This window comes from Trachymyrmex cornetzi, unplaced genomic scaffold, assembly GCF_001594075.2.
Source record: "Trachymyrmex cornetzi isolate Tcor2-1 unplaced genomic scaffold, Tcor1.1 scaffold195, whole genome shotgun sequence".
In the NCBI taxonomy this organism is placed as follows: Eukaryota; Metazoa; Arthropoda; class Insecta; order Hymenoptera; family Formicidae; genus Trachymyrmex; species Trachymyrmex cornetzi.
In genome coordinates this window covers 118,767-128,076 of record NW_017296580.1, presented here as the reverse complement: position 1 = coordinate 128,076, position 9,310 = coordinate 118,767, and the positions used below count along the sequence as shown (strand labels likewise).

The following is a 9,310-nucleotide window of genomic DNA, read 5'->3' as shown; positions in this document are numbered from 1 at the left end:
GATTTTAGTGTGCTTTTAAAATTAACACCCCGCATTCGCGCGGGTGCGATTTCACACCCCTTCGGCGACGACGACATCGTCGATGTCGATGACATGCGGATATACGACGTCGATAGCCGCGTAATGCTCGTTTTTTCAACAATCGTGTGGTTGGATAAGAGACAAAGAGAGAGAAAGACAATATGAGAGAGAGAAAGATAGAAAACTACATCGTAAATCGTCCAGCAGTTAATCCAACGTTCGAATAGGAGTTCGCTACTTGAACTAGAGCTCCTCTGTCCCTATCTGTCTCTTTTCTCCATCCACGCAAACTCCTTTCTATGATCGGTTTAGCCGCGCTCACCTTCTTTGATATTGTACGAATCATTGCGTCGCGTTGACCTTTGATACAGTAATTCCCCGTTCAGAAACGTTAGAAAAAAATAAATAAAAATTATAAGAAAATATATTTACTTATAATTATTATTTTAAAAACAAAACTAATAATTTAAACTTTATACAAAAAATCAAGATACTAAGAGAAAATTTGAAGTCTAAAACTGCATGATTTCAATATTTTTTATTTTCTTGAATATAAAAAATAAACTAAAGTATATATTCAACCCCATAAGAATAACTCTGCGTTGATCTGAACATAATCGTTTTAACTACCACAATCAATAGAAGAGTTATAATAACGCGCTATTCAAGAACGCATCATCATTGTCGAATTACTGCATCCTCGGAACCTAGACTCCACGGTCGTCAACCGCAATAGTGATCGCCATTTCTCTATCCTCTGATTACAGTTTCTCGCGAATAAAAAGCGCCTTTTCCACCATGGAGCCACATTCAGAGCTCAACAGTATACGTCGTATGACGCCCGTAAAAGTGTAAACGGTAAAAAGTCTGACCTCGAGGTGAGACTTTCCCGGAATATATATGCACATGGATAGTTGTAGAATAGTTAGCACGGGTAGACGAACGACCGAACTCATCCTAGGTTCTCGAAATATCTCCCTTTCGAGCCATCGACGTTATTTCGCCGTCTGGCGCCGTGAAGGCTCCCTTCGCAAGCACGAGCTATGAGAATCGCGAAAACGTCGCCGTCATATTCCTCGATCCTACTGAAACAGCGTAAAGGATAAAAAAAATTGTAGGTAGTTAAATCAGTTAAATGGCAGAAAAAAGTGTAATCAAACATTGATAGAAAAATTTTGTCAAATATCAAAAATACATGAAAAACTACGTATATCACTTATTTGTTACAACAATGACGTAAACAAGAAATTGTCATTTTGGAGTTGCCTATAGAAAAAGAATAGAAACATAAAGAAAAAAAGAAACATACTTTGGTTCCTCTGTATAAATTAACTATTGCATCAAAATGAATATTTTGAAATTTTAATAATCCAGCTCATTTTCTGAAAATTTTGTCTTTTCAGTTACGTCGTTGTTCTCTAATCTCTACTGTACTCTTCTCATACATCGCAATTTATTAACGGTATCTTTCGGTATCGCTATGCTGTCGGCCTCAATGCCGTCATTATCGCGCGACGGTCGATTCAACACGTATCCAATATTCGATAGAAACTGAGTGAGTGAGGTGTTATAGTAATACACGACCGGGGGAGGGATGCCTGCCATTTCCTCCGGTTCTTGATTTATGCATTACAGAATATAGAGACACCGCGTGACTCGTGGGGATTCGATTTCGAACCAGCGTAATACAACGTGAATATTATTCAAAGTGTTGCTCACTTGGACACGTGGACTTGTCGGAGTAAATCGAGGTTTGACCGTAATCAACGACACGTGACAACACGTGCCGCCGTTCGCTACAGTGGTGCGTTTATTGTGGCGGCTAGAACGTCAAAAAATTTGTGCACGAACGGGTAAACTTATTATAACTGCTGCGAGTAAAAGTATGATGGAACTGTTGCGTCACAACGTTCTTTGTAATGTTTTTTTGCGCATGAATATATATTTTAAGATTATTAGATTTAACAAGCTGTTCTATTATAGGATAATAATCGGGAAGTTGTTAAAACTAAATAATAGCTAAAACTAAATAGAAGCGATGGGCTCTGTAGTGAAACGCGGAAGAATGCACTTCATGAACATACAAAGTTCTTCGGACTTTTCGTCGTCACTAGGTCACAGCGATAGCCTTGCGGCGATAGTTTGCGAATATTTTCCATAAATATTACATTACGTTAGCAACTAATGTGTTGTTATGCGAAAATAGCTTTGTTATTCCTTGCTGATGGCATCGTCTTTTTTTCTTTCCTCGAAATGCAGAATTACTTCCGTCCTAAATTGCCATTCCTTATTATAAACTACAGTTACTTTTCTTTCTATGTTTCACTAATTTTTTAGGGAATGCAGCTTTCCTAGGATATATGAAAATATTAAGAAAAGCATAAATATACATATATATTGTTTGAAGTTTAATTTTAATTTGTTCAATTAGGTTAATTTTGTATCTTTTATGTATAATTTATCTATATGTAATAACAACACATCAATTATTTATTATCACACATATAATTTTCAGATTTTTCTGAAAAAAAAATCAAAATTGTATTTTAATATTTTAATATGATTACGTATAAAATTCATAACTTCTGCATTAATTTTAGTATGAATAAAATATTGAATAAATTAATTCGCTCGTTACATTGTAGAGTTTAGTAAATAAACGACGCAACACTGCTAACGTTCAGCCAAACGCATTTCAGACGTACCGAATTTATGGGACGGGAGTTGCAGCATTGTTGTTTCCACTTCGGATCCTTTATAGTCCCGTGGCGGACCCTCGACCTGGCGAAACATTGAAGTCGACAAATCGGTCGCTACCAGTTGCGATGTTTGAGTATCATCAAGAAAGTCGAGTACGCGCGCTCGAAATCTGCGAATAAAAAACCACTCGATAGTGTATTTAACAGTCAAGTACGTGACGACTCAAGAGAGCATGTATTTTCGTCCTGTATACCGGGTGATAGTAAGAAATAAAATCTAAAAGTTTATAAATAAAATTTAATTATATTAAATTAATATAAACAAAAATTTATAAAGATACTATAAAATTCGATTATATTATCGAAATAGATTTGTTATAATATATTAACCTCATATTTCTTTTAAAAAAATGTATATGTATAACTATTCTGCGAGTCTGATATTTATTTATTAAGAAGAAAAAATTTTTATATATTCTATTTCGCGATTAGCTGTATTAATTTCAATGTAAAAATTAGAGCAAGCATTGCGGAAGGAAAATAATCTTCTGTTCACTCATTAATATTTGCTATTATTATCTACACCCTAAATATTATTTCTTTCACGTATACAACACTACGAATAATAAGTCGCTGCAATACGAAACTTATAAAACTTTTTATATTTTACCTCCGCTAGTGTCCCCAGAATGAATTTTGAATGGATCACCCCGTAACGCATAGTGAGACTATTGCTCCTTTTTTTAATACCACGTCAGCCATTTATGGCCCGGCGTGCCACTTGACAGGACGCACGGCGTCACGGGGTAATCAAAGTGCCATTATCCATGGGAAATTGTAACCCCCCAATCTCTCTTACCCTGCCTACCGTTCTCGAGGAGGGGCGGATATGTATATTCGTGCAGACTACTGCTCTCGATATATCTCCTCTCTCCATCCCTCTCATTCGACTCATTCACGTCTCGCGCTGCTCCATGGCAAAGGGTGATTTAGGGTGGTCATTATGTAAACCTCCTCACCTCCGTGCGTCCATCGTGTTACACGAATTACGACAGAGGGGTCGACGAGTGGCACGTTGTCAGAGTGGAGTCAACCACTGAAAAATGGCCGCCACTTGTCGCGGAGAATTCGACGCTTTATAATAGTAGCCTCGTATTGAGATGACCAATTTTTCAAAAGTCCAAGAAGAATCACAGCAGCTACAGTCTTCACATTGACACATTTTACAAATCTACATATAATTAATTACAAATTAATCTAAAGAATTGCACAATTAATAATTACTTAGCGAAAGTAACTTGAATTTCCATTGACAGAAACTTGAGTTCTCGAAAGTTAATATCGTAAATTTAGGTGTTTCTCGCTTCTCCTCGATTGGTTTCGCGGCTCCGCCACGCCGATGGGGTAGGAGAAGATTAGGTGGGCTCGGGGGTTAGTACGATGAGCACGAATCCCAGCCCATGCATACCAATCGAGTGACAACCTAACAACGGTTAACCGCAACCAGTCGACCCGCTGCTAATCAAGAAATCACAGCGCGAGATAACCCCCACTGGAGGGGTTCCGAGCGAGTCCGCCGGGTCGGACTGGTGTCATAATATGTATCCGCCATCTCCGATCTTTTCACACATCATCCGTTTTGCCGAACGACGTGAACTTTGCTATTAGGAGTGCACAATGTTCAATAATAAATCAACTGAAACTGAAAGAAAACAGAGCTAGGGAAGAGAACTAAGAAATTTGCGAAAGTCGAATTGATATACATTTATTGGTATGTAAGTACCCGATTGTCTCGGTTCTACGCGCATTTTATATGTATAATAAAATATTATGCATGATATTCTGCAGAAAATAGTACATTTTTGCATGATTCAGAATATATAGTAATTATAGTGTTGAGAGTAGCTGATGTTAGTACAGGATATTTTATTATATTATATTTATTACATTATTATTATAGACTACGAAGTTAACCTATAACATCATTAAAATAACGATTCTATTGTTGTTATTTAAATTAAAACTATCTCAAATTAAAAATATATTATTAAAACACACATAAATCAACTAATGAATGATAATTTACCAGATTTATCGCCTATATTTTAAAAGTTAAATAATTTAAAGATTACATAATAAAAAAATGTTATGATATATGCGAAAAAAATCACATTTTTGCTTCTATGTTTAGTTTTGCTTTTGACGCACATTGAATACACACCGCGCGTTTACACATGGGATCGCTGGGAACCACCATGAGGGCGACGTACAGTAATTACGGGGTTAAATATCAAGGGGTTAATAGCGAACCAATGAAGCGGCGAGTACGATCGATGCGTTATACGATCTAATGCACGTGTTACTGGAAGTTTAAACGTCATCGATAATCCCGAAAGACAGATGAGTTCGAGAAAGAAATATCACATTATCGTTGGTTCTTTTCTATTTCTGTGTTAATTTGTCCCAAAATATATTATTCTTAAAAGTTCTTACGAATGTACTGCTTTTTAAAAATATTATCTACGTTTTAATGCGATAACATATATAAAAATTTAGTAATAAACTTATAATTTAGTTGTAATTGTAATTAATTTAATTATAATACATATAATTATACAAAATTGAGTAAACGAAATCAATAGTATTAGATAATCGAGTGCAGTTAATAATAAATATAATTTTTAATAATAACATTATAATAAAAATTAATCTATAAATCGTTACTATTATTTGAAATACGTGAGATATTTATGTGTTACAATAACAATAACAAATATTTTTGCAATACGTGTATTTGTAATTGTTTTATTATCAATGACGCTGTCTATTGTTATTGCAACTATATTCGGACGGTCCTTTGCGGTAACCTCTTGCCTCTCGAGTCGAGAGTATAATGCGAATTGAGCCCTTAAAATTTTCTTCGCGAACGCACCCTTTCTTCGTTTCGGACACGTAAAAAAGTCTCCGAAAGCTCAGTCCCACGAATCGCATGAAATCGACACTCTAGCTACGTTTTGAGAGTATTAAACTCTCTAGTCCCCATTTCTAGAGAAGTACGCTTTAGAATCTGTTCATCAAAAGTGCAAAACTACACGTATCGTTTCAACGGCATCATCATGTATTTTTATTGTCACACGTTTATATTTTATACATCGTCATATTTTCATAAAAAATAAAAGTTGTAATTTATTAGTCATAAATACTAATAAAGGTACATTAAAATATAAAATTGACACAGTTTTGTAATACAAAAGCTCAAATCAAAGAATATTTTCTTAAACGTAATTAAAATATGAAATAATACAATAAAAATATTAAGTACAGAATAAAAAAAAAGTGTACAATAAATGTATAATACAATAAAAATGATGATACAAGTAATTATATCTATAATGTTAAAAAAGTATTAAAGATAAAGTAGTAATATATTTCCTCGATTTCAACGCGAGATTACGTTTCTCTGTCACAGTCGTAAATCTGCGAAGTCGTAGAGAAGATATTGCATAAAGCTAGCAAAGCCTTCGAACAAACAAGTTAGCCGATTCGACTACAGGACCGCGGGAAACAAATAAGAAACAAACGAACGAGGTTGTCGAGAGGTACAGGAAAGGAAGACGTTTGCCCACGCTTACCTCCTCTTTTAAGGTTCTTGCAACGTCCCGGAAGTACGAAATCTAATTTAACCTTCGGTCCGATAGCGTGACTCCCTGTTCGCTTGAAATTCCCTCCCGTGGATCCTCCCGCGCAAATCGGACCGAAAGAACTTTGACAACTTATATAACTCGAATTTTCAGTGTTATTTGGGACATAGACTTGACTTGGCCGAGATCGTTACCAGAAAAGTGCGAAGATCAATTTTAATATAATTTCTAAATTAGAGATACTTAAATAAAATAGTAATAAAATTAATAAATGTATAGTTAATGTAGAAAAATATTTATATAATTTAGAAGAAAATTCTTTGATAACATTCTTATAAGATATTTTTCATAATTAAAATTAAGAGACATAAAAGTCAATTTAAAAAGCTCACACACACACAAAGAATGCAAATTAATTTTAAAATACCAGAGCTAAGTGTGTGTATCGTACCTTGCACTTTGCATTATAATTTTAATTAGTTTAATTTTAAAAGTTAACATTAATGAAACTTTATCGTATTCTACATATTTTCGTAAAAATGCCTCGTATCCTAACGATTGCAAAATCGAAGAAAAAATGGAAAGGCGCCAGGCGTACACCGACAAAAGTTTTCGCCACTCCGGATACGGGGAAGTTTCACCGTATTTGCGCATCCGGTATCATAAATCTTCGACTCTTCCCGCCTTCTGGTTGGTACCCGGTGGCCAAGTCACCAAACCCTTCGTCCATCCGAAGAATAAATTTACAAGAAAACTGCTACATTTTTTTCAATTTGGCTTTTCTTTCCCATTTCATTTGTTTTATAAAAAAGATTCTTTAAAAATGATTTCTAATTTAACATAAGTAAATTGCAAGAAAAATACTCGTTATTAATAAATCATAAGAAATGAAAATTAATCGTAATAGTTAAATAGATTAAATTTTTTATTGAAAAATTCTAAAATTCTAAAATGTTATTTATTCCTTTTAAGATCATTTTTACCAAAAATTTCTTCTCGTTTAAAAGTAATTACAGATTAGGTTAATGATCGACTTTTACAAATATTTTTGTTTCTCAAAATATGGAAAGTACAACTTATGCTATTCCAACAACTCAATTATCCCTATCAAAAAACTCGCTTCTATTCATTAATCTAATCTATGTTAGGAAATCATAATCCTCTCATAATCTCTCTCTCTCCGTGAATCTTCTCCCGCTCAGCAATTCATCGCTATCAACGCCAAGTTTTTATAGATTATTGATGATCGAGGCGTTTCGGCGCACAAAAGAGTGGCATAATAACGCAATTAGCGGCGCGTTGACAAATTGAATCGATCCGGAATGTATTCTTTTCATCGTGCCTCGATATCTCGTTTCTCCCCTTTCCTCTTCCTATAAATATTTCATGCCGTGCGTTGTCCCCACATCCGTGGAAAATCGTCGAACGTCGGACGATCCTTCTTTATACGGCCTTTTCGACTGCCACCCTCGAAAATTCTTGTGGCGAAAACCATGGAAAACCGATAATCTTCCATCAATCAGTATCAGAATCGCACCGTTGCCGTTTTGAAGAAAAAAAAGAATATACAACATTCTATAAGCCTTTGAATTTAAAAAAAAAATCGTATAATCGAGCCTGATACATTGGAATATTTCACGATAAACATCGATTTACTTAAAATCCGGCGTAACGTTTACTGTTCCTCATAAAAGGATATATTATAACGAATAGTGATTTTTATATCGAGGCAATCGATTTTGTATAATACTCCAAAAAATATACATAAAAAATACGTTAAGATAAGATGTCAAAGAACTTAAATGCTAATATTTTAAATTATACAAAAAGGTTTCCTACACAGGAAAAACAATTTTGTTAGACCAGATCAAAATATTCATTACAGGACGGTTAAGCTAGAATCTCAAAACTTTTTGCAGCATTATGCTCGAGTATAGTTATTTTGATAGTCCAACAAAATATTTTTAAATCTGTATCTCTTTAAATGTTATCAAAGAATTTTTAGAATTATAAGTGCAGTAAAATCATTCTTTCCATGTATATATAATTGCTCGATAATTTCAGAAGTTTTACATGAAATTGGTTGGAATAAAAATTCCTGTGCTTAGTAGAGTTTCGTTTCTGTATCACATCTCATTGCGTTTCGCCATTCATTACAGCCGCTACGCAAACGATGCCGCGCGACGCCGCGCGACGATAAAGCGCCGCACGAAGCTATTGGCTACCGTAATTTGTCCGGCGATGTCACACAGAACTCTTAACTCCCCGTCCATATCGGAAACGGCGTGAAAACGGCGAACGCTATTAGAGAGGCGATCGTGTGTACACCAGTCCGCGGATTGGTTGCGATGCAATTACGTACGGCAGGGTGGGCGGTCGGTCGGTCGGGCGAAGGTGTTAAATTCACTGGATGTGTATCCTGGCGAGCGAGCCCCATTCTGGGCGGTAGCCGACACAAATCCGATCGTATTTTCATCGACGCCAAATTGGCAATATCCTCGCCGGTGACGATTCCTGAATTATGCATCAGCCTCGGGGACAGTCGCTCCGAAGTTTATCCATCCCGCTTGTTTCCACCGAGAAGCCCGACCCGCTCGGCTCTCTTCCACGCAGAGAGTTTTCTCCCCTTCCCGTCTCCTCGTCCTCCACCTCCTCCTCCTCCTCCTCTTCCTCCTCCTCCATCACCTCTTCTTCCCCTATCGCTTCACTTCCTCCTCGTCTCTCCCTCCTTCACAACCCCCTCGGAACATTGCACGTCTCGTCTCTCTCGCCGAATTGCCACCCCCTTTTGAGCTCCCTACCCTCCGCACCCTTTCTCGGTTGGAAACGTCACTTATTGGTCGAGCGAGAGGGTGGAAAAAGAGACGATACCCTCGAATCCGACCAATCACGGTGAACGCCCGTGATAATGCTCGCGATATCTTGCACCGGTGAAACCTGGCGCGAGGA

The 9,310-nt window shown here is 36.3% G+C and overlaps 1 long non-coding RNA gene across 1 annotated transcript; it reads right to left on the bottom strand.

The window, feature by feature from the left end:
* Positions 1-610: 610 nt before the first annotated feature.
* Positions 611-4,337, bottom strand: LOC108759580 (uncharacterized). Its single transcript, XR_001940023.1, has 4 exons — positions 4,005-4,337; positions 3,391-3,926; positions 2,727-2,890; positions 611-1,103 (listed from the first exon to the last, which is right to left on the bottom strand). It is a non-coding gene; the product is annotated as an uncharacterized LOC108759580 (long non-coding RNA).
* Between the last annotated feature and the right edge of the window lie 4,973 nt (positions 4,338-9,310).